We start from the raw sequence: 25929 nt of genomic DNA on the forward strand, positions 1-25929 counted from the left end.
TCGCCTGAAGCATGCTCCAGATTCCTATCCTTTTCAAAGAAGCAGGGTAAGCCAATTACACAAGGTTTGATTTAATAAGTCTATGCTGTTATTTCAGTCACTGTGTTTGTTTTCTTGTTTGTGTGTGTGTGGTCAAAGTATTAATCATGTTGTGGGGACCTCAATCTTTTAAAACTGTGTCATTGTGGGGACTGGTCCTTCATATGGGAATACAAATGAGTCTTAAAGTAAAATATTAAACTTTAAAGGGAAAATGTTAATGTTATGTAAGATTTGTTTGGCGTTAGGGATGGTTTTAGAAAAGTAATTGTTATGGTTAAGATTAGAAGTCAGCAGGAAATAGGCTGTCCTGAGATAGTAGAGGAAATATGATCATGTGTGTGTGTGTGTGTTTTCCAGAATGAAATAAACATTAAATGCCATCTGTGATTCACTCCATCATGCATTGTGAAGGGATTGTTATTGGATAAAAGGTAAAAAGCACAGTGTCAGGCTGGAAATCAAGATCACAGCGTCAACCATAGAGTGTATATAAAGATGGGTGACATGACATCTCCCAGAAGTAAAGCCAAATCATCTGGATCGCCCCCTAGTGGCTGGCTGAAAAAACAGTCATAAACCCTGCTGCAGATGAAGCATTGACGAAAATAAAAAGTCAAAGCAGATTTTAATGATATAATTTTCAAATATCACTGTGTTTAGGGTTCTTAAACTGACGTCTGTTCAAGAGCTCATTAGTTCAGATAAGTTTGGTTTTAATGAAGAATTACAATATACAATGGGAGGTGGAGGAGGCACATCATTTATCTTTATTCACAGTCTGTGGATTCAACTTGGTTTGTCCACACAGAATGCAGAATGTCGTCTTTTAGATAAGGGCCAAGTTTCTACACGTTGATAAGATAGGTTTGAAATAAACAGAAAGTGGAGAACAGACACCAAAACTTTTTCTGCTCATTAAAAAAAAAGAGAAAACACAATCTTGCCATTTTATGAAGTCAGACTCAAGACTACTTTAAATATAGTTTCATCATCCTGGTCAACATAATGAATAATGTGGGAACAAGAGGAAGAATCATCTTGAAGCAGTTCTAAAACAACACAGGACAGTGACAGGGTGAAACAGCCACACAAACACAGTGAACACAACTGGAACAAGGATACATGTGAAACTTAATTACACTCATCATTCATTATTAAAATTAGAACTGAGCTACTGGAGGGGATTTCGTTTACTCATGTCTATGAAGAGGCCCACAAAGGCAGACTAGTGTTGCAACTCATTCCACTGGCCTGCAGCAGAAAAGCAGGCAACTGTTTCTCTTCTGAACTACGACATTTGTCTTTGATGTATTTAGCACAGGATCTGCAAACTGTGGCAACTGTCCTGAAGAGACTCCAGGGAGACTGGTAATGACTTCCAACAACTGTGTTGTCGGGAAGTAAATAGATGGATGATGTTCCAGCAGCACACACACAATGATACGGATGTAAAGGGGAGCATTTTATGGAGCAGAGCTGTGGGTACTCGCAGCAGATGTTGGGTTTTTTACAACAATACAAGTTTCTGTGATGACCAGAAAGTTGGAGAACAAAGCCACTAGTTGTGACAGGAGACAACAATGAAGCCAGAAGTGAAATCAGAGGAAATACAGAGACAGCAACAGCAGTACCCAACGTGTGTCATATTGATTATCAAAATCTGCCTATACAAAAAAATGTGTAAGTAGAATTGTTGAAATTAAAATAACAGCATTAGCCTTAAATTGAATTCAATGTATTGGTATTATATTGGGGAAAAATCGTCATATTCAACTTTGTTGTTTTCCTTTTTGTGCATGTTGTAATATCACAGATATTATACATGTAATTCAGCCCCATAAGTGACCACAGCACGTATTCCGCACGGATTCAAAGATCGATCATGGAATATTATGAATGGACAATAAAAAAAATCATGATTAACAGGAAAAATTATTTTTCTATCCAACCAATTTTACACGTGTTCTTGCATCCCAGTGATGCACAACATTAACGCTGTGTGTTCCAACCAGCCATGACAACATGGAACATAGATTTAAACAACCATTCAGTGTAACTCTGAGATGTCTCCTCCCTGTTGCCAAGTGGCGTTGTTAGCCCTGGTCGTCACAGCCTCTCTCTCTGTCTCTATCTTTTTCTTTCACAATAACAGGATTAATTCAATCCCTTAATTTGTTCATCTGTCATTCTGATCATGCAATAACACCTTCAAAATTATATCCTTGATCAAGAATTAACAAAGGCAAGACTTGAAGGCTGTAGATATCAGAAGCTTTTTATAAAGGAAACAGGATGATGACAACGAGGTGCAGGAGAAGGAAGTGGAAGAAGAGTTTTATCCTCGTGTTGTAGCAGCAGATGAGTGACGATGTGAGAACAAGCTCAAGGTGGTGAAGAAGAGGACTTTTCAACTCACTACTCAGTCTGTGGTTTGGTGTTATGGTCACAATCATAAAAACAAGCATGTCCAATGAAAGCACACCCCTACATGCTTTGTAAATCATCATAAACAAGACAAACCGGTGTGTGATGGATTTAGTTAGATTTTGGTCTGCATTTGCTGACTGCGTCCTTTTTATGAGCAGGGCAGCATTCACAAAAATGCTAATTACATGAGTTTTCAATCATGTTGAGGTGATATGAATAAATCAAATAACTTGAAATTCATTTGATTAAATCAAGTTACACATTCATAAAATGCATATAAAATGTATGTAACATGTATGAATATGTGTAACTTTGGTTTGTCAGATTGTTTTGTCTAGTGTGATTTCATGCTGTGCAAGCCTACACAGCTGACTGACACATTTTGGTGTGGCACAGGGTCTCATGTCTTAAATTGATTTTATTCTGCAATAACATGAAAATGGTGCAATCTCTGGGCTGTCCCCAATGTTTCAAGATCTTAACACCTCTGCTGTTGATACAATGTACGAACACACACACACCCACACACCATGTTTCATGATCTTCAACGGTGCCCCATGCCTTCTTCTATTTGATTAGACGTGTAAAAGCCATTTAAGACAGGTGATGTGCCACAGTTTGGTACTAATAATATGCTGTGAATTCAGTAGGGCTTTGCTTTGACACACATTTCAAACTGTGTTATATGAAGATAGTCCAGGACTAAGTGCAAATATGTATCACATGGTTCACCCTGGAATAGATGTATAAATAAGCCACCGTGCAGCTACCTGCCTGAAGTGTGACATTTGTAAGAAGGCTGAGTTTTCATTGGAGTCAGAACAATATACTCTGCTGCTGGCTGCATGGCTTAAGAACTTGGAACATGGTAAAACTGCCACAATACCTGCCCTCTGCCCACATATGCTCTCAGTTGGCTCTTACATGTTGGAGGGAATATGTTAAATCCAGTGCTGCGCCATCAGAGCCAAGTGTGACCTGTTTAAGTCACAAATATACATCAATTAGACCAAACGGAATTGGAGACGGTATCTCTCCTTAAACGATCTGATGTGTAGCAGAGTGGCCTACGCATGTCGTATGCACACCCCATCTCCTGCTCCATTGCCTTCCACTATTTACACAGGCCTTCACCTAATCTCTCATTTGTACCTTGCATGCTTAATTTTTCTACTGGGATGCTCTGTCCTATAGATTCCTTAATATTATTGTTTTGTGTAGTTTTTTTGTGAGTGAGCCCTGTGTTAGGACCAGGGTTGCCACCTCCTTTTGTGCTCCTTGTTTTCCCTTCCTGCTGTTTTCCCTTCCCACACTGGAGCTGGGAGGGGCCTCCTGTGGGACACCGGCGCAGCTGACCTTCATCTCGTCATCAACTCCACCTCAGTCTATAAGACCTCAGCTCATCTCCCCTGTCGTTGCCAGATCGTCCGTTCACCAGTGTGGTACTTATCCTGGCTCCTGTGACTACTTCTTTCTTGTCTAATGATACCTGTTAACCCCGTGCTCCCTTTTGCCTCAGATTCAGCTGCGCACCTTCCGTTTGTTCCACTCAATCCACTCTGGCTTCACCCTCCCTGGACTTCGGATCCCCACTGCCTGCCGCCACCACCCCAGCTCCAGCTTTAAACAAATAAACCTGTTTACTACCATCTACCTGCTGTGTTCGTGCTCTGCACTTTTGGGTCCGCTTAAATCAGATCATAACACCCTGCTATTTGTATAAATATTCTCCCCGTCTTTCAGAGGCTTGGATCCTAAGCTGGTGGAGGCTGGTGTCTTCGGGTGGTGGTGTCTCCTGCCTGTCTGCTGTCTTCTGTATACCCTGGTTTGTGTGTGTGTGTGTGTGTGTGGTTTTGTGTGCACATTTGATCAGGTGACTGTTTGAGATAGCTCTTCTCCCTCGTTAGCCCTAGTCATCACCGGTAAGCCTCTGAAGTAATGGCTCTTAAAATAATCGTTGGCTATTGTTAAATAAAGAGATATACAGATGGAACCGACTTCTCCTGTTTCTTAGTGTAACAAACGTCTTGGATCATTATTATTATTGGTCTGAGATAATATTTTTCCTTGGGAGACACCCCAGGTCACGTTGTCGGGTTTTCTAGGTTCCACTGGTTGAAGCATGCCTAACTCCATCCCAACAACTTGCCACGCTTGTTTGCATTAATTTAGCAATTTGTGCCTTCTTGTGGAAGCTGCAGGCTTTTGACTCTGGAAGCTTTTTTGGCCCTCTGACGTCACATCTATTGTTTCTGTCTTTTTCGAGGGTGTGACCATATACTGTTGACAAAGTTTTGGCAGAGGGGAGAGCAGCATGTTTTGCACTTTGAGGATCAAACTTGGGGTCTCGGAGAGGTGACTTACTATAGCTACAGTGAAATGCGTGTCAAGCTGTGCCCTTGATACTGCTGTCACCATTCTGAGTTCAGATATATTGCTGGCATTGTTATACACATACGCCATGTGGGAATGACTTGCACAATGCAATAAAGAAAATTCAACAGTCTTTTCTTTCTAAGTGTTAAGAAGCACTGATTTATTCTCTCTCTCTCTGTAAGGTCTGCAGGAAGTTTGAGAAGTTTAAGACACAAGTCGTGCTGATAGTTCAGTTTGTGTAGTGAGTGGGCAACAGAGAGAGAGTGGGTGTGTGACAGTGAGTCTGGTGACTGGAGCAGTGTTAGAAGTCTGCAGTATAGGTGTGAACTAGCAGTGAAATATTTGTGCAGTTTAGAGAACTTGCCAGAAAATAAATGACTCCTGAAAACCTGAAGTCCTCTGCCGTCATATGTCACATGTTCAGGTCCATCATCAATAACTGCTGTCAGAATTAGCTATGACAACATGATCAATTACAGTTTAATAATATTTACTCAATCGTGCTTCCGTTTCTAATCTCTAATCTAACACGGTCACACTGGTCTCACTTCTGGGAGATACCTCTGTCAGCAAAACTGCTCTCAAATGCTGCTCCACCTCATTTTTATAAGATAACCTGTGACACTGGTTGAAAGCCAAAAAAAAGTAATTTATATAAATACAATTATCTGACCATGAACGAAACACAACTAAGGAAGCAATGAGATGTGGTTATCAGTTAAATCAGTAGTGAGTGTGCGTGGATGCATGAGTGAAGCGTGTGTGTGCTGCGGTGATGATGTTGGATGGATACGAGTAAATCAAGACTGCATGAAGTTCAGGTTAATGAGCGGGTGTGAGAGGGACAGTCTCAGCCAGGAGGACAGGCTTTTATAGGAGGAACACCGGGCCCAGGTGATTCCAACTAGGGGACTCTCCGCCCACCAGTTACCTGCTGCATCACATCAGAGAAAATCAAGTTAAATAAGGCAGGGGCCGTCACAGCTATAGAAGCCTATTACAAATCATATACAATGTCAGCAAGCAGGGGGCAATGGGGCAAATGATTTATCAGTGACGTGTTGATCATTTAGCCTCCCAGCGGGCCAATTTCATAAAAAAAATGCATTTCTTAAGCAGCGCTGAAGCATTTGACAGTAACATTATTCAACTGTATGAATGTTTTTTCCAACAAAGATGCATAACACCTACACAGTATTCCGTGGGGGATGGTGTGAACAACTGAGGTTTGTGTGTCTGCAGTATCTTTTCAAGAATGCAAACAGGGTGGACTTAAGTGAGTTAGTAAATGCAGCCCCTTCAGATATCAGAGATATTAGCTTCATATACTATTAAACTACTTTCCATTTACATTATAGTAGAAACATAAGCCGTTTTCAGACAGGACCTCTGGACGATGTCCAAAGAACGTGGTTCAGACTTTCTCCCTTGGCGTTGCCTTTCACATGTGCACAACGCAGCAGAAGATTTTCCAGACAGACATTTTCAGGACAACATAGAAAACTCTGTTCAGGTGAGGGGCAGTGCTACAGGCAGAGGCAATAAGTGGAAATATATTAATTCAGCTGCAGGGATCATGTGTGTTTGCTTAAAGCACATAAACACCAGCTTCGGCTCTTATCACTGTAAGGCATTGATTATTTAGATTGTTTAGCAGTTTCTCTGTTGCTATTATTTCTGTAGTGCACACAGAAATACCAAAACAGAAATACAAAAGTTAACTAAATGTTGAATTTTAAGTGATAGATCTCATCTTTTTTATTTACATTTGAACCATAATTTACCTGTGTTAATGATCTACAGTGCCTTGCATAAGTATTCACCCCCCTTGGACTTTTTCCCATTATGTACTGTTACTAACTGGAATTCAAATAGACTTAAATAAACTTTTTCCCGTTTGATCAACAAAACATGCATAGTACTTTGGAGGTGCAAAATAAATTTTATTGTGACACAAACAATAATGAGAACAAAAAAGTTGACATCTGTTGGGTGCATAAGTATTCACCCCCGTGTCAATACTTGGTAGAACCCCCTTTCGCTGCAATTACAGCTGCAAGTCTTTTGGGGTATGTCTCTACCAGCTTTGCACATCTAGAGATGGAAAGGTTTGTCCATTCTTCTTGGCAAAAAAGATGAAGCTCAGTCAGATTGGATGGAGACCGTCTGTGAACCGCAATCTTCAAGTCTTGCCATAGATTCTCTATTGGATTGAGGTCTGGGCTTTGACTGGGCCATTTTAAGACATTAACATTCTTTAATCCAAACCATTCCTTTGTAGCTCTGGCTGTATGTTTAGGGTCATTGTCCTGCTGGAAGATGAACCTCCGCCCCAGTCTCAAGTCTTTTGCAGACTGCATCAGATTTTCTTCAAGGATTTCCCTGTATTTGGCTCCATCCATCTTTCCCTCTATTCTGACCAGTTTCCCTGTACCTGCTGAAGAGAAGCATCCCCACAGCATGATGCTACCACCACCATGTTTCACTGTTGGGATGGTGTGCTCAGGGTGATGGGCAGTGTTGGGTTTTCGCCACACATAGCGTTTTGCATTGAGGCCAAAAAGTTCAATTTTGGTCTCATCTGACCAGAGCACCTTCTTCCACATGTTTGCTGTGTCTCCCACATGGCTTCTGGCAAACTCCAAACGGGATTTTTTATGGATCCCTTTCAACAATGGCTTTCTTCTTGCCACTCTTCCATAAAGGCCAGATTTGTGGAGTAGACGACTAATAGTTGTCCTGTGGACAGATTCTCCCACCTCAGCTGTGGATCTCTGCAACTCCTCCAGAGTAACCATGGGCCTCCTGGTTGCTTCTCTGATTAATTTTCTCCTTGTCCGACTCTTCAGTTTGGGTGGACGGCCTCCTCTTGGTAGGTTTGCGGTTGTGCCATATTCTTTCCATTTTCTTATGATGGATTTTATGGTGCTCAGAGAGATGTTCAAAGCTCTGGATATTTTTTTATAACCTAACCCTGCTTCATATTTCTCCACAACTTTATCCCTGACCTGTTTGGTGAGCTCCTTGGTCTTCATGATGCTGTTTGTTCAGTAATGATCTCCAACAAACTCTGAGTCCGTCACAGAACAGGTGTATTTATACTGAGATTAAATTGCAGACAGGTGGACCCTATTTACTAATTATGTGACTTGCAAATGTGACTTGTGAATGCAATTGGTAGCACCAGATCTTTGTTAGGGTTTCACAGTAAAGGGGTGAATACATATGCACTCAACACTTTTCAGATTTTTATTTGTAAATAATTGTGAAATCCATGTAATATTTCCCCCCACTTCCAAATGATGCACTATTTTGTGTTGGTCCATTACATAAACTCACGATGAAATAAATTTTAATCTGTGGTTATACCATGACAAAATGTAGAAAAGTCCAAAGGGGGTGAATACTTATGCAAGGCACTGTATGTGTTAAAGATTCCTGATGGTGGAGTCCTGTCTGAACTCCTTAAATATGAGCGCTGTAGTTATACCTCTACTACCAACAGGTTTGTATGTCACCTTTCCTCTGTTTGTAGCAGGCCTGGATCTTTACATGAAGAGGGCATTTCAAGTTTCTTAGTGAACGTCAACATGATATGATATGTGAAAAGTGTTGAGTGAAAAGTAGTATAACATGCATCATTATCTTCCCAAGAAGTCAAGCTACAGGTAAAGCTAATTTATTAAAATGTATGTTTCTACTGAACTTGATACAAATGCAAATGCTTGTGTGTATACAAAAATCTCATGTGTTATGTCACAATTAGCTGATGAAAGCGGAGCAGCTGGAACAGCCGACGCAGCAACGGACTCAGTAGCAGGTTTGGCATCGGTATGGAACGCCGACTCAGGAACACACTCGAGAAGAGGCAGGGTGTCAGCGGGGAAGGGTTAGATTAAAGCTAGACATCAATCGATGGGCAGTGGATGCTCTGTGAAGATGGGCAGCCTGTGGCATCGACATCTCAAGGATCCACTCTCCCTACAACCCCATTAGGGGTTTCAACTCTGAGTTATGTCAGGTAAATAGACAGGCATGTCCCCTGGAACAGTGAATGCTGGATCTGTTCAGAGCAAAGCCAGGTCAGGACAGGAAGGCTGCACGCTCACAAACCCAAGCTACAACTGAAACTAGGCCCATTTGTTTTCAGTAAATTTCATTTCCATCTTAGTCAAAAAAACAACAACATTTCAGTCGTATTAGAACAAGAATGACCACTTTAACCAAACATCAGCAAACTGCATTCAAATAACCTTTAATAAGATTCTTCATTTAATAATTCAGTCTTGAAAGAAGCAACATTAGCAAATGTAGTTTCCAATATGGGTCCATTAGAAAGTAACCACAAAACGTGTTGATATTTTTCTGTAATTTTGTAGAACTTAGATTCTACAGTGTTAGTAATCTTGATCTCAGCTACCTGACCATTTACATACATAAAACAATCTTCTACATTATATTCTGTGCATTCAAATAACCATCAGCATAATAAATTACAATTAACTATCACAGACCCATTCAAAATAGACAATATCTGGCATGGGCATGGCAGTTAAGTTGCATGCTGTAACATGGATTTTCATTTCCTTTTGTTCTGAGATGCTAATAGATGAGGTGTTAAATGACATCAGTACTGTCTCATTAATGCAATTAACACAATAATCACAGTTGTTCGGAAATGTATTATCCTATAAGAAAGGATAGCGTTCTCCATGGACTCCTTATAATTCATTCAGTTACACGCAACATATATTGCACTTCTGTCCATCCTGGGACATGTGGCTCTCTCTGAGGTTTTTAGTTCTTTTCCCCCCTGTTAATAAAGTATTTTCCTGGTAGTTTTTCCTCACTCACGTTGAGTGTTGAGGACAGAGGATGTTGCACCTTGTTCAGCCCTATGAGACAAATTATGTTTTGCTATACAAATATATTGATTGATTCATAAGCAGATCTTTTTCACTCACCATACCAGTATCTAACGTCATATGATAATTCATGAAGTGACGGATAACCAGGCAGGCAAACAGGCAACAACAGAGAGGATCAAACAAAGAACACAAGGTGCATAACCACGAACAAAGACGGATGATCGGACACAGATTGTGGAAAAAGGATCGGTACGTGTACTGGCAGAGCAAATGACAATCTTGGAATGTGTGTGTGTGTGTGTGTGTGTGTGTGTGTGGACGGAGAAGCTTGGAAGGTGATTGCAGGGCTGATGATAAGTGGGAGCAGGTGTGGGAATGAGAACACTGAGACAGGGGTTGCAGATCATGTCAGTTATATCGTGAAATTATTAGAAATAAAAAAATAAGCTGGGGACAATAAAAATGTATTTAAATCAAAATGCTAAACAATTATCAACACAAGCAGGTGTTGATAATATCCGTAGGAATAGAAATTTAAGCCCCAGAGCTCTTTGGCATTCTTATTCAACAATTCAGCATGTACGGGAATTGTTGAGGGCAACAAATCTATACTGTATGAGAGCAGTGTCAGCAGCATCCACGTCTAGCTAAAACAGTCTAGTAAAAAAAAAGACCTTTAGGTGGGAGGAGGCGAGAGCATTTGTCATGCTGGATTTGTAGCACTGCTTTTTTGGAAGCACTATAAACCGTGTAAAACTAATTTGTACCAATCTCGCATTAGAGTCAGTAGAAGAAAGTTGTTCATTTGTTTCCAGCAGTATATTGTTGTGACATGAAACAGTGATGACTGAGGTCTAACTGCAGCGATACAGGTTCATGTGATGAATTAGTGGAACAGCTACAACAAAAGGCCACAGCTTGGTGTTGAGACAGCCACTCTGCTGTTATAAGAGAACACAATCTGTGATATTCTCATTCTGAATACTGGCAGATACAACAAGTGGTGCAGTTTTCACAAGCAAATGGATGTTCAAGGGCAGATCACCATCAGTTTACGGCTAAATGTGCAAGTGGAAATGGAATTGTGCACAAGCACCTAGTTTCACAAAAAAACAACCAACAGAGCTTTTTCAATCTGACAAAAAAAAAGAAGATGAAACCGAGAAGAAAGAAACTGAAAATCCAGTTAGGGAACTCACAAGAGACAGAAACTGGAGGCAATTATTGTTGTTTTTAGTCCTCAAGTTCCAGTCAGGTGCATTTCTCAGATTTATTTTTGTAGGACTTAACAAAGCCGTAAAAGTAGACAATACCTGAAATCAAACAACTGAAAACTGATTCTGATGTGAAAGATTGGTGAAATGTTCCTTTAAATAAACTACCATGACAAGCATCATCACACACCGCTGACAAACGTCAGTAACAACCAGGAAAAATGACTGAGGCAGCTGACAAGCAGCTGTCACCCAGCTGTCTTCTGTCCTCTGCAGAACAATGTCAAAGGAAGAAGGATGACATGTATGTAATTGTTTTCATGGAGAGCTTGTTCCAGTGTTTGTTTCTCTGTGTCATCCAAGCTAGTGAGAACAGATTGCAGCTCCTGGGAACACCTGAGACCAACAAGCAATGACCAGGAGATTCTGCGCTGAGCCGCGCTGGCAGCCAGTCGGCAGCCTGACCTTCAGGGAAAGCAGAGGAATGAACATGGTTTGGCAGACACTCGAGGTGCCATCCATCTTTTGACAGGGAATCGTATTATAACGGGTGTAAGCATTGCCTCAGTGGGTAAATTGCCAATTTATGGGTATGTAATTAATTTTTGGGGTTGAGATGAAGGTAATTACCACCCAGGCATGAAAGTGATACTGTATGTAGGAGGTGTTCATTAAAAGAGCTTGCTTCAAAGTGTCAGAGAGGTACTGGGTTTGGGCGCAGAATGAGCAATGTTAAGAGTGATACTTGAAAACGTGTACTTCCTCACACTGAACTGAAGATTCACACTGAGCTACTCACTACTTAGAGAGAGAATTTTCTTACTTTTTTTGTCTTATAAGGAGGTTATTGACTGTGTTGGCATTTTACACTTCAGTACACTTTGTCAGTTAAGGGTATAAAACATGAATCAGGAAGGTGGTAATCTGAGAATGTCTGTTTGAACTATCAGCATTTCCCTCTGCCATAAGATCTAGAAATTGATGTTTTGGGTACACGTGGCGAGAAAAACCCCAAACCAGTATCACAACCTTCTGACATAATGGGACACTCTACTGACTGATGTTGGCCTGATAACATATAGTGGGTTTATGAGAGCTGGGAATAAACACTGCCCGGTGCTGTTGAAAATGGAGGATGGTAAATTGTAAATGTATTTCATTTATATATATATTTTCTATTTTCATTCCACTTCACATTCACACATACATGCACACATTCATAAAGCCCTTCTATATGATGCCCTTTTCCAACACCAACTTTCACGCACTGATGGCACAGCTGTCACTGGTAATTTAGGGTTCAGTGTCTCGTATTCGAAGGAAGCGAGGCTCCAGAGGAAGGATACGGAACAGACTCAGGAGGAGAGGCACCCAGCTACCGTAACCTGCCATGACGCTGTCAAACCTGAGATCATTACAGGAATAAGACTGAGGAACTTTCCACACTCGTCAGGTTCGATCAGGACTATCGCCAAACCAGTCCCTTCGGCTTCACAGAGACGTGGCTTTCTGGGGACTCAGACTTTAATTTGGATGGTTTCAGCGTCATTCGCTTTGACAGAGTTGCTGCTAAAACGTGGAAGTCGATTGGGGGCGGGCTCTGCATGGCTGTCAACAGCAAGTGAGCAACAGACGACACAGTGAGGGAGACTGAGGGTTGTTAGCACTATGAACTAATGACTGTGTCCTTCAGACCACGTTATCTGCCCAGAGAGTTCACCCAGATCACTGGGATTTTAGTGTATGTACCAGGGCCTGATTTTGATCTAGCTGCTGAGCACATAAGTGACAGTTATAACTGAGCTGACAATCAGACTGGAGAGCAGCCAGTATTGTTACTGGGGGATTTGAACAGGTGTGACATCAGCACACATCTGCCCAATCTGGAGCAATATGGCATTACTCCCACTAGAATGCAGAATATACTGGACTTGTGCTATGGCAACATCCCTGAACCTCAAGCTCCACTGTCTGATCTGTATTGCCGCACAGGGTGGCTTTCCTGATCACTGAGGACCCCTCTCACCCCCTCCACGTTGCTTTTAGCAGGCAGATGCTAAAAAGTCCCTCTGGCCTGAAAAAACATTCATTCCATCCGCGATAACCATCCTGAACAAACAGATATAGCCACAGTGTGCTAACCTGTTTGTGTGTATGTATCTATTATATTTGTTCTTTGACCGTCCTTCTCATGTGTCAGTACCATGTGGTTGTTATGTGGTGTTTTAAATGTGAATTGTGTATGTTGAGCCCTCCCGAAGAAGAATTTCAGTGACTGATGGGACAGACAATGAAGATTATCTATCTATCTATCGATCTATCTAGTCAGATGCATAGCAGTGAACTATATTCTGTGGCTGTTTTGTTCTGGCTACCACTTTATCAGAGAAGATTGCCTACAGGCATAGAGCTTATGTCAGAGACAACACAGACAGACAGGCTAACCAATTCAAAGTTGATTTATGGTTGACAAATAACAAATTAAACATTTATACAGCACTGTTTTCCCATCCGACAAAATGTTTCTCTAACTATCCCTAGTTCGGAATGAATAATATCTTGGTTTTAATAAACAACAGGTGGAGGGGGCTGGGAGAGCAGCCCCACCTGCACCAGAGGAGCAATCAGTGCAGGTGAGAGCTGTTAGCTGATTGGTCCTCTGGGTTGAAAGGCAGCAGCTGATCTGACTCAGGGAGAGACACAGGACATGAGTGAAGGAGACACACAGGACAGAGACACAGGACATGAGTGAAGGAGACACACAGGACAGAGACACAGGACATGAGTGAAGGAGACACACAGGACAGAGACACACAGGACATGAGTGAAGGAGACACACAGGAGAGAGACACAGGACATGAGGGAAGGAGACACACAGGACATGAGTGAAGGAGACACACAGGACAGAGACACACAGGACATGAGGGAAGGAGACACACAGGACAGAGACACACAGGACATGAGTGAAGGAGACACACAGGAGAGAGACACAGGACATGAGTGAAGGAGACACACAGGAGAGAGACACAGGACATGAGTGAAGGAGACACACAGGACATGAGTGAAGGAGACACACAGGACATGAGTGAAGGAGACACACAGGAGAGAGACACAGGACATGAGTGAAGGAGACACACAGGACAGAGACACAGGACATGAGTGAAGGAGACACACAGGACATGAGTGAAGTAGACACACAGGAGAGAGACACAGGACATGAGGGAAGGAGACACACAGGACATGAGTGAAGGAGACACACAGGAGAGAGACACACAGGACATGAGTGAAGGAGACACACAGGACAGAGACACACAGAGTGAAGGAGACACACAGGACATGAGTGAAGGAGACACACAGGACAGAGACACAGAGTGAAGGAGACACACAGGACATGAGTGAAGGAGACACACAGGACAGAGACACACAGGACATGAGGGAAGGAGACACACAGGACAGAGACACAGGACATGAGTGAAGGAGACACACAGGACAGAGACACAGGACATGAGTGAAGGAGACACACAGGACAGAGACACACAGGACATGAGTGAAGGAGACACACAGGAGAGAGACACAGGACATGAGTGAAGGAGACACACAGGACAGAGACACACAGGACATGAGTGAAGGAGACACACAGGACATGAGGGAAGGAGACACTCAGGACAGAGACACACAGGACATGAGTGAAGGAGACACACAGGAGAGAGACACAGGACATGAGTGAAGGAGACACACAGGACATGAGTGAAGGAGACACACGACAGAGACACACAGGACATGAGTGAAGGAGACACACAGGACAGAGACACACAGGACATGAGTGAAGGAGACACACAGGACAGGGACACACAGGACAGGAGTGAAGGAGACACTCAGGACATGAATGCAGGAGACACACAGGACCACAGGACAGAGACACACAGGACAGGAGTGAAGGAGACACTCAGGACAGAGACACACAGGACATGATTGAAGGAGACACTCAGGACAGAGACACACAGGACATGATTGAAGGAGACACTCAGGGCAGAGACACAAAGGACATGAGTGACAGAAACTGAGCTCCAAAGCTCGTGCAGTTTAAGTTGGACTTCTGTATTTATGTTTACCAATTTAAATTAATAAGGTATGCTGCAAAGTAACAGAACCGTCTCTGGCTGTGTGTAGGAGAGAACCATGGTTATTTGCCACAAAGCACAACAGCTAGATACAATAAGTGGCGATGTGTGACGATGATGTTTCCTAAGCAACTGATCTAATTCACTGCTATGAAAGGAGGGGAATGCCAACATGTATGTTGTTCCATACTTTGTTAGGATCTGCAGTTCTCCTCCCTTCTGTGTCTGTCTCTCCCCCTGTCTGTGAGTGTGTGCTGCTACAGGGCGTGGCTGACAGGTCTGCTCCATCCTGCCTCCTCCTCACCTTATCAGTCCTGTAGCCAATCGTTATTCAATCAAGACACGCATGGTGCAACCATATTTATAGCTATGCACTCAATATCCATCAAATCGTTCGTTTAACCCAGTGGTAACTACTTAGACTTCTGTTACTGCCATTTTGTGTTCCATCTGCATTGGATTCATCACTTGCCTGTCCGTGTCAGCCCATTCAACTAAAAACTATTGGATCATTTGGATTATCATGTTACACATATTAATATTAATTAAATCTCTGTTAAACTTTCACTCTGCCTCCATGTCTGAGTTTAGCGTTTGGATTCAGTTCTTGTGTTGAACATGACATATTTGTTGTCTCTTTTCAGTTTAAGTTTTGTTTGTCATATGTAATTTAAAAAAAATTGTATTAAAATAAAGTAAAGCTTAATATATAGAAAAAGCTGAACAAAATGCCAATATAAAAGAGAAGTCTAATACATTATACATTAAAGGAATCAAGTGCAAAAGCCATGTGACATAAGTTGTTTACTGTATAGGAACATATTTTGTTGGACATGAATTGAACTATAAGTTTAGAAGCCTGATGGCCTGCTGATATCGAAGAACCACATGGAATCTACTTTGATCAAATGTTGTAAAACAAAAGGATAAAAAAATATATATGTTTAACTCTTCCTTGCACCTTCCAACCACAACTTGTCAACAGAAAATTATGTGTATGGTGTATGGATGTGTTAGTCACTATGGATTGGTTATGGGAACCAACTCTCTTGTCCAGCCAGTAATCAGATGACCTGAACACAGAGGGTCTCATGCAAGATCTCAGAGCTCTTAAGAGCCACAAGAGAGTCATTCAAGAGATTTTGTGGCGTTCACCAAACGAAGTGGTAATAGTGTCTGAACAAAATTCACGTGTTCAGACCTGTCATAGCAGTCTTCAACCAACAGTTTCTCCATAAAGAAAAAAAAAAAGACCTGAAAGCATAATGCAGTAATCTTAATTAATTTAGAGTTTAAATATTTAAGTAAGACAAAATGATTATTCTGTTCATCATGTCTATATCATGGCTTGCATATTACTGAGAGGATTTTGTGAATTTTATAATTCTACTGGCATATTTTGGCACAGCACATCATCCTCTGATGCACATGACAGTGTTACATCACCTACTGTAGGCTATAATATTCTCTGTTTGCCCTTGACCGCCTCACAAATTAGTCATGGACCACTTTGCTTCAGTAACATGTTTTTTTCAGTATCTAGCTTCATGTCAGGCACTCGTTTTTTTCTGACAGTACTGTGCTGCTATGGTGACACAGGCAGCTGCACTATTAATATTTTCAAATTATTCCATGTCCCTAATTATGACAACTGACTCCTAAATTTATCATTTAGTCTGATGATTTCTGACGGCATGGCTGATGTTATTGAGGGAGTTTTTTCTCTCCACAGACGCCAAAGTGCTTGCTCATTGTGGGAACTGTTGGGTTTTCTCTACAAACTTAAGACCTCGACCTTATTATGTCATGATTTGACTCTTAAATTGGACTGAACAGAATATCTTTTATTACAATCGATTCTTTTTTGCCATGAACTTTTGTGTGAAGCACTTTGTAACCTCGTTTAGATAAGTGCTGTACAAAGGAAGTTATTATTATTATTCTGACTTTTTTATTTTACTGATTTATTTTTGCAATTGCATGGTGTTAAATTATTTGACATGTAGGCTGTGGATAACATGGTGTTTCAGCCTAAGTCATAAGTGAAAAATATTACTAAAATCCCTAATGTCCCCATGCTGTAACTATTTTAACTAAGTTATTGGCTCATCATGAATTTAAGGGAAGAATTATCCTGTGATCATTTAATCCTTTATTGTAAAGTTAATAAAAATAAATATTGTCGATTACCAAGCGCATATTAGATAACTGACCTGGCAATGACATCTGGCCCAAAAAAACTATCTATTTTCACATTCACTGTTGTCACTAATGCTGATCTCCTTCAGGGTAGCATCATTAATTTACTCACTTCAGAGTAAACACACAATGTTTGTTTTGCTGCTGCAATGCTTTACAGTGAGCCTTTATTTTGAAACGTCGTGAACCTGGGTGTGAAGATTGTGTGGATTGCTTAACAGAACTCTGAAATAGCCGACATGCAATGTTTGAAAAATAACAGCAGTTAGTACATCATTCCAACACGTTGAGCATATCGTTAGTTCAGGCAGGCCACGAAGTCAAGCTCACCTCACCTGACAGCTACAGCAGCTGATCTTAAAGCCAGCCCACATCAGCTGATGGCTCAGCTCACTCCCTACCATGCATTCATTGGCTAAGCTCAAACAAGGCTCCTTATCGAAGCTGCTTCAGCTGCTGCTTCCTCTACGAGTCGTTTTTTAACCCACCTCCACCGCAGTTCCACCTTTTTTTTCATAGAGTGTTTGATTTATTCAGTGTCATTTCTGTTGTCATTGATGCCCGTTCTGTTCTGTTCCCTTTGGGGGTCTTGCTGCTGCTCTCTCTGTCTTAGGCTTTCCACGTATGCACGCGAGGTCCCCGAGCAAAGCCATACCGTACCTTATGCAGATGCAAATGACTATTTCTTTGACGAGAGTGGTCCTGACGGAAATATATATATATGCAACACACGTAAACGTTTTTGCTCTTTAAAAAGGTCTGGAAATCATGTATTAAATGCACTTAACAGAGATTTCACTTCTTTCACTTTATTTTTTCAGAGATTTCTCACAACAGTTGCTGTCAGGGGATGTCAAGAGTTGTAATTTACCAGCATTCAGTAACAACATCGTTTACACATAGTTTGTTAAAGAATATAAACAGAGAAAAGTTTTTACTTTAACAGAAGTCAAACAAACCCTGAGTGCAGATTGTTTGGCACCTCCCTCCTCTCCTAACACAGCTGTTTCCGACACTGATTGGATGCAACATCTCAATCGAAGTAAAATTTGAGAAATCTGGCATCTATATGCACCATAAAATGTAAATTACCCGAGACGTCTCTCCAACAATCAGAAACAAGCACAAGGCTACACAGCAATGATTGCTGATTGTTGATGGACTCTTGATTCGCCGTGTAATTGCAATAGCAGAGAGCACCACTTGTCAATGTGGATATTTACTGAAGGCTGATACTCCAATTAAGTCCCAATGCTTCAGTATCTGCTGCTGATTTGACAGTTTAATTAAAGGTGTTAATAAAATTGTGCAACATTCTACAATTTACAGTGATTTATTCCAGATTTGCCCCTGTTACCGAAACCTGTCTTATGTCAGTGATGGTAGTTTCCCGAAGACAACTTACTGATAACAGAGTGAGTGCCAGCAGGCTCTGACAGGGTGCTTCCATTTTTCTTTTCCATGTAGTTAGTAGGTGCAGGTCGCAGACTGACCAAGGGCATCTAAAAGGATTTGCAACATGGCTGCCTTGATTTGCTTTGATAATTTGTTAGTTTGTCATACACTTTATTCAATGGCAGAGGTGGCAAAAGTACTTACATTCTTTAGTTTAGTAGAAGTACAAGTACAGATACTTGTGTAAAAAAAAGTACAAATGTAAAAATGAATTTAAAAAAAGTTTTTTTCCTCTTTTGTTAACAACCTGCACAGTGTTGGTACAGAGAAAAAAAATCACTGGACAATGACTAGTTTTGCTGCCAAATTTCAGACAGAATAATACAGACTGAACTGAACCGAGGTTCTGCATTAGCACCTGGGTACTTTTTTACAGGGAATAAATGGAATGGCGAATGTGCTCATGTTGATTAACTCCCTGCCCTTTGTACACACATCGCTACTACCAATTGGATGTTTTAGTGACCTCCTCGTATCGGCCCCGCCGGAGTCGGTAACGGCCCTGGCGGAGCACCGAGAAGATGATCAAACTTGACTATCTAGACGAAGTAAAAGTCGTAAGAAGGTTTCCGTAGGTGAACCTGCGGAAGGATCATTACCGGTCATTGCCCCCCCAACGGCACACACGTCGCCGGGCCTGCAAGTTTCCCGAGGCAGGGGGCAAAGGGAGAGGTGCGCTGTGCGTAAAAGCGTGCGGTGCACCAACCTCCACTGCTCAAGTAACGAGCCAGCTTTGAGAATGTAAGGTAAGGAGAGTAAAAGTAAAAAGTCGTCAGGAAAATAAATACTCAAGTCAAGTACAGATACCTGAAAAATCTACTTAAGTAACGGAACGAAGTATTTGTACTTCGTTACTTCCCACCTCTGTTCAATGGATACGATTGACCCTCTCCCTATATTTATTCAAACTGTAATATTCCAACTGGTGTCACTGGGCCTTATTTGGCATAATTTTAAAAAAACTAGACGGATGAAGCAGAAAATTGCCACTGAGATTTCTAATTGATAAGATATCTCCAACTTATAGGTTATTACTCATGGACTGCACCACATCTATATACATCAAATATTTGCACATTGAAGATCACAGTTACCTCTGTCCCTCAAAGAGAGACTAACTAACCATTTGACACAGACACAATGGCTGTTTGTCATGGCTATCTGAATTATCATTGCCTTTATTCTATTCTAGAAAAAAATTGTGGGCTGTTGTTTATAGTGAGTGACAAGTAAGTGCAGAGGCATCCTGAACTGGACGAAAGAGAATAGACCAGAGGAACAAAACAGACATTTTTCTACTTTAAAAAGATTCCCTCATAGTTACCACTGCCAGCAATATTAATATACGTCATCATCTACAAGTATATAGAGTGTAGTGTACTAAAAGAAATAATGTTAAAATTAAATTATGTTAAATAACAATAACTATAATCTGTCCAATCTGGAACAAACAGTGGTGTTGTGATTATGTAAAAATGGTATGCAGTTTTCAATACAAAGGGATTTTTCAGTCTGATAAATGTCTTTCTCATTGAGTGGGCTGGCGTTTCTTTGTTCAAGCCTCCTTCTGGAACCCTATGGACAGGGATAAGATTTGGGGAATTTTCTTTGTTAGGTTCGACTAGATTTGATTTTTTTGGTCATGCACGCAAAACCGTTTGGGAATCTAGATATAACCAGCAATATCAACTGTGTGCCGAACATTGGACCCATTACATTTTTTCCTATTCCTATATAAATTCCTTTCCTTATGCAGAGTTGTCTCCAGAAAAAGAGCACCAATTAGAACTTTTAGCTTCTGTTGAAGTTAGCATGTGATTCTGGTGTGAATGTATTAATAGACACCATCATTCTGTTGCAGAGAAAACTTCCAAATAGACACTTTAAACTGTTTCAGCACACTCTGCCAATCACAAACCAAAATTCATAATGAACATTCTATGAATGAAATGCTATCATCAGGAGGGCGATGAGTATCAAACCGTGTCAGACAAAATCAGTTGATGCCACTCATCAAATATACTGATACATTTCCCATGTCATTTTCCTGAAAATTGTAAGCTCCAGTAGGAATGCAGCCAGCATCAGAAAAATTTTATAAAAAATAATGTTTTTACTTCTGTTGGCTTGCTTGAAAAGTTTGAGTGGAGATATTCGTTAGCTTTAGTTAAGATGATCTTTGACTCTTCTGATTCAGGCCAACAAGTGAACAGATCCATGTAAGGATTTCCTTTGAAAAAACCCAAGCGGTGTGGAACCTTCTGTCAGTATGTTCAAAAGATGAGTGATTTAGACAGAGCAGACAAAAGGTTGTTGTGGGTCTCTACAAAGAAATCTGTTATTATAAGCTTAATCTCTCCTGTTAGCAAAGAGCAGTCAACAAAATATTCAGGTCGCAGCTTCTCATTTTTATCCTGTGTTTGACAGGTTAAAGTAACACATGTAGACGGATGCAATCTGGTGTGTGTGGCCCCTGCAGCATTTGTAATCATCTAAAGGTCAACAACAGAGGGATTATTGAGTTTTAGCCACCTGCATATTTTATCATCTTAATAGTTTTAGGACCTCCAGTATTTTGATCATGGAGCTAATGGTATATAAGATGTGCCATTTCATAGGCTGCATAACACCTTATTGTCAATGCGGCAAAAAAATGTTAGATCAACAATTTATATCTTCTAAAGTTTGCACTGTGCAGTTGTTTAAGTTTAAGGTCAGACTTTGTATAGCCCTATATCTGATAATGAGTGACTCCATCCTGGACTGGGACTGTAAACCCTTCATCTGGGTATATCTTAAAGGGGACATAGCATGCAAATTCCACTTTGTTAGTGCTTCTACAGGTTAATGTGGGTATCTGGCATGTCTACCAACCCAAAAACTCTGGGGAAAAAACACTCGCGCGTTTTGTTATAGTTCCTCTAAGTCAGAAACGTCATGCTTGAGCGACTCGATTGCGCTTCCTGGGTATTGTGTCGTAACAATACACTGGAAGTCTCCCTACATGGTCTTGGCCCACCCCCGTCCCGTCCCGTCCCGTCCCGTCCCCCCACACTCGTTACTTCCGGGTTTACACCGGAGGCTGCGAGGCAGCGCAGCGCCGTTCCCAAGCACGCAGCCGGGCTGTTCACACGGGACGAGCATTTCTCCGCTGGTCAGCCCGCGATTCACTCACATGTGGCATTTGTCTGGATCGTTGGGACTGGGAGGCTGCAGCAGCTGCTCGGGAGCGACCGCTCGCTCTCCCGTGCGTGAGCTGGAATTTGTGTCAGCGCCACACAGCCAACAGTGTGGAGGACTTCCGCAGTGTTCAGCGCTACTGTAACCCCCGAACCCCGACATTCAACGGGTACAACAACAAGCGGAGAAAGCAGAATCGCGGGCTGACCTTATATGTACAGTCTATGGGGCTGACCAGCGCGAATGCTCAGTCCGTTGAACAGCCAGGCGGCTGCGCGCTTGAAGCAGCGCTGCGCTGCCTAGCGGTCTTCCACACTGCCAGCTGTGTGGAAGACTTCCGCAGTGTTCAGCTCTACTGTCCGGGTTACAGTAGTTCCGCCGGGTTACAGTAGTTCCGCCGGTTTAGTAGTTCCGCCGGTACACCGGAGGCGGAGAAGTGCCTCTGCGAGCCAGCGCAGCGCCGTCCTCAACGCCCAACCGCCTGACTTTCTCGCGCTGGTCAGCCCCATAGACTGTACATATAAAGTCAGCCCGCGATTCTGCTTTCTCCGCTTGTTGTTGTACCCGTTGAATGTCAGGGTTCGGGGTAAATGATGGTCTTCATAGCCCCCCCACCTCTTTCTCTCTCTCTGTCTGCTGCTTGTGTGCTTGTAGTGGATGGGCAGAGGGGGACATTTAATTATGTGATTGGGAAAATTAAAACTCCAGGACAAGGGGAATACAAAGTATGGGATGCATATTTGATAATTTATATCATATAAAATATGTAATTTATATCGTTTAAAATCATGGGGGGAGAGGGGGGAGGGGGGAGCTGGCTCATTAGCATTTAAAGGAACAGGCAGTCAAAACAGGTCGCTCTGTGGAGGGCTGTTTTATACAGGGTAAAAAGGGTGCTGTTTTAAATGATCCTTGTGGTATTTTGACCAAAGTATGTTACAGACATTTCATTAAGACCCCAAGGAACCATATCAACTTGTGGTAAAATGGGCATGCTATGTCCCCTTTAACTCAGTTCTTGTGGTCTGCAACCCCACATAGCCATATTGCTGATACATTTCAAGTACATCATGTGATATCTATGGAGTTCTAGATGGAGAAGAAGGAATAAGCTTTTGGACCTCATCCATTTGAGCTCACAAATACAAACACAAAGAGTTAGGCTGGATTAACTGCATTATTAGCAGGCAAAAACTAGCATTGCCCTACTTGTGATTCATTCGTTCAGATATGCCATACTAATTATTCTTACTAGATACCCAACTCCAAGTACATATGCTGCTACAAGTAGTGCAGCAGCATATTTAAGCTGATTAGCTGTTAAAATGTGTTACTGTATATTGTTATATTTATTCAGCTGAATTGTTGGTGCAACATCAAAGAGATACAACAAATAGGTCAGAACAGACAGCTTGTTTTCTGAAAAGAGAGGCTGGACGATTACAATAAAATAGAAAAGTGGTGATGTCACAAAAAGCAATGTTTGCATGGAGTAACAGAAACAGCACCGCAAATATTAGTGACACTGCAGAGACTGGTAATGTCCTGACTTACGATGTCACAGCTTTCCACACAAACTGGGAAGAGCCCTTTGGACTTTACCATTTTGAAGATAAAAAACGCTGACTTTTCAGAGAAAGGTGGCAAACTCTTTGTTGATAAAAAAAATAATAGATTGTACTGTCAGATGTCCTAAGACAGGCATCCTCACAAAGTCAAGATGAACTCTCAACAATGTGACTGCTGCTATGATCTATGACTACAAACCAACCAATTAAAATGCAATGTAGAATTCTCTAGATAAAATCATATTTGCTATAAACTCATTTTGCAGAGTCTGCATTCCCCTGGCTTTACGCCAGCGCCTCTTCTCCTTTTTAGGGTTTGACAGTAACACAGTGAAATCTTTTCTTGCTTTTTGTTCTGCTACATTGGCAAACTGAAGAATGGTTTGAGGTGGATGATCTGTGTTGGTGACATTTTAGTTTTTTGTATTTTGTTCTATTTACATCATAACACTATAATCCACCAGGTATAATTGCACAGTTTACCATGCCTTGAAATCAGTGTTGTACTGTCTGACAGATATTGTAAACATGACTTGATTAAATCATCTCACACAAGTGACTTAACAAAAGATAGATTGTATTGAAACCCCACATTATACCCACGTGGTCTCATGAAACGGTTCTTAAGATATCTTATGAAAAGCTATGGACAAATCTTAGTAGAGAATCCTACGAAAATTAACAGCGCTACAAACGACCAGTGCGCCTGCGCAGACCTCTGCAGCGATATTGTCAAGCAAGATGGTGGAGAGTGCTTTATTCTTGGTGGAAAATGTTATATTTTAAGAAAGAAAGAAGAAACATGCGTTTTGATGATATTTATGGTGAGAAATGTGTGTTTCAGCTTCAGCATTTTCATTCAGTGTTTGGTTTGTGAGTTATTACGAAGATTTTTCACGTTTCTGTCGTATCTAAGGTGGTTGCTATGGCCGCTTTTGTCGCTCCTTGCCTTCAGACTGGAAGTACTTTGTAAATTGCCACCGTTAATATCTTTCCATATACTGCAAGGCATCAGAAGAAGAAGGACACGAAAGATGTGTTTTAAATCAGGACAAAATGCCTGTTTATTTTCATCCCCTTGTCAATTCCTCGCTCCGCAGTACAGAACCACTTCTGTTGGAAACCCTTCACAACAAAAGTCCCAACAGACACATTGCTTGTAACAGGAAACACACACCAACCTTCCACATTAAAGCAACTAAATGAAATAGCTTACAATGATAACATTTTCTTTGATGAACTATTCCTTACCTAATCGATTATATAATATCATGACGTTAGTTTTGGTAATTTTCCCTTCGCTTCTGTAACACGAGCGACCAGTGAGCCTGCACATAGCTCTGTAAAACGGACATTACGACTTTCTCCTTCGCCCCCTGCCGCGGTAAATTCTGATACTTATTTAACCATTAAACCTATCCATTTTGTCAACAAAATTGAATTTTATAATTTCATAAAACCATACTGAGCTACATTTGGTAGAACTACTGTGGCTTCTGTGGCTGAGTTGGCCTTGCCTGCCCAAATGTGATCTTAAGGTAGTTCTCAATTTTAAATAATGTGGTTGTTTGATTTAGTAAAATTCCACTCTACTGAGATGGAAGTCTGGTGACATTATAAAACTGTCAACTTTTAGTTCTGATTATTGTGACTATCCTACTTTTTAATTCTGCACTTATAAATTTCAAAGTTGTACTTCATCTCACATTATTAAACATCTCCTGTTACACAATGTCAATCTAAGTGTACTAAAGCCTATGAAAGACATAGTCAGCAGCACAGGAGTTAGGTCAATAATAAATACTAAAGCATATTCAGCTTTCAGCATATATGTTTAGGATCTAATTTGTGCTTATTAAAAAGTATAATGAGTCAGTTGTTAAGGGAGTAACATCTTTATAATCCTAAAGGTTCCTCATCACATGTTTAAGTAGTGCATATGTACAAATAAAGCTAAAATAATGGTTGTGAGAATTGAACCCTGGAATTTGAATGGCTTGGAGAATTTGTGGAGAAAGTGCAGCAGACGGATAAGGCAGCATGAAGTCATGAACAACATTGTTGATAAAACGAAGGCAGAATACAAATAATGCAAAATAATATTTACAATTTGATTTTCATGTTCAATGCTGGAGTTGCTGCCAGTATTGTATGCTTATTAATACTGTCATACACCAAGGATGACTTTGTAAAATTCAAAGACAGAAAAATGTATACGAAATAAACATTTGGGAGATAACTCTGTAATTTTATATATCAGGTCCAAGGGGTTGTGGTTTTCTTCTAATATGGTTTCTGATCATAAAATTTATAATGATTCAATGAGGGTTCAAAGCTCACTGTAGACTGTATCCACCCAGAGTGTCGTGAGATCATGAATTGTAACCAAAAATATTTAACAAAGACTACACTAGCACAAACAAAACATTCTGTGGACTAACCTGACAAGAATCTTTCATATAGTGTGCGTACTGCTTTC

At 41.1% G+C, this 25929-nt stretch overlaps 1 protein-coding gene across 1 annotated transcript in view; it reads right to left on the reverse strand.

The window, feature by feature from the left end:
* Positions 1-25929, reverse strand: part of opcml (opioid binding protein/cell adhesion molecule-like) — a 324664-nt gene that overhangs the window by 256870 nt on the left and 41865 nt on the right. The gene's annotated exons all lie outside the window — the stretch shown is intronic.

This window comes from Hippoglossus stenolepis, chromosome 15 (genome assembly GCF_022539355.2).
Source record: "Hippoglossus stenolepis isolate QCI-W04-F060 chromosome 15, HSTE1.2, whole genome shotgun sequence".
In the NCBI taxonomy this organism is placed as follows: Eukaryota; Metazoa; Chordata; class Actinopteri; order Pleuronectiformes; family Pleuronectidae; genus Hippoglossus; species Hippoglossus stenolepis.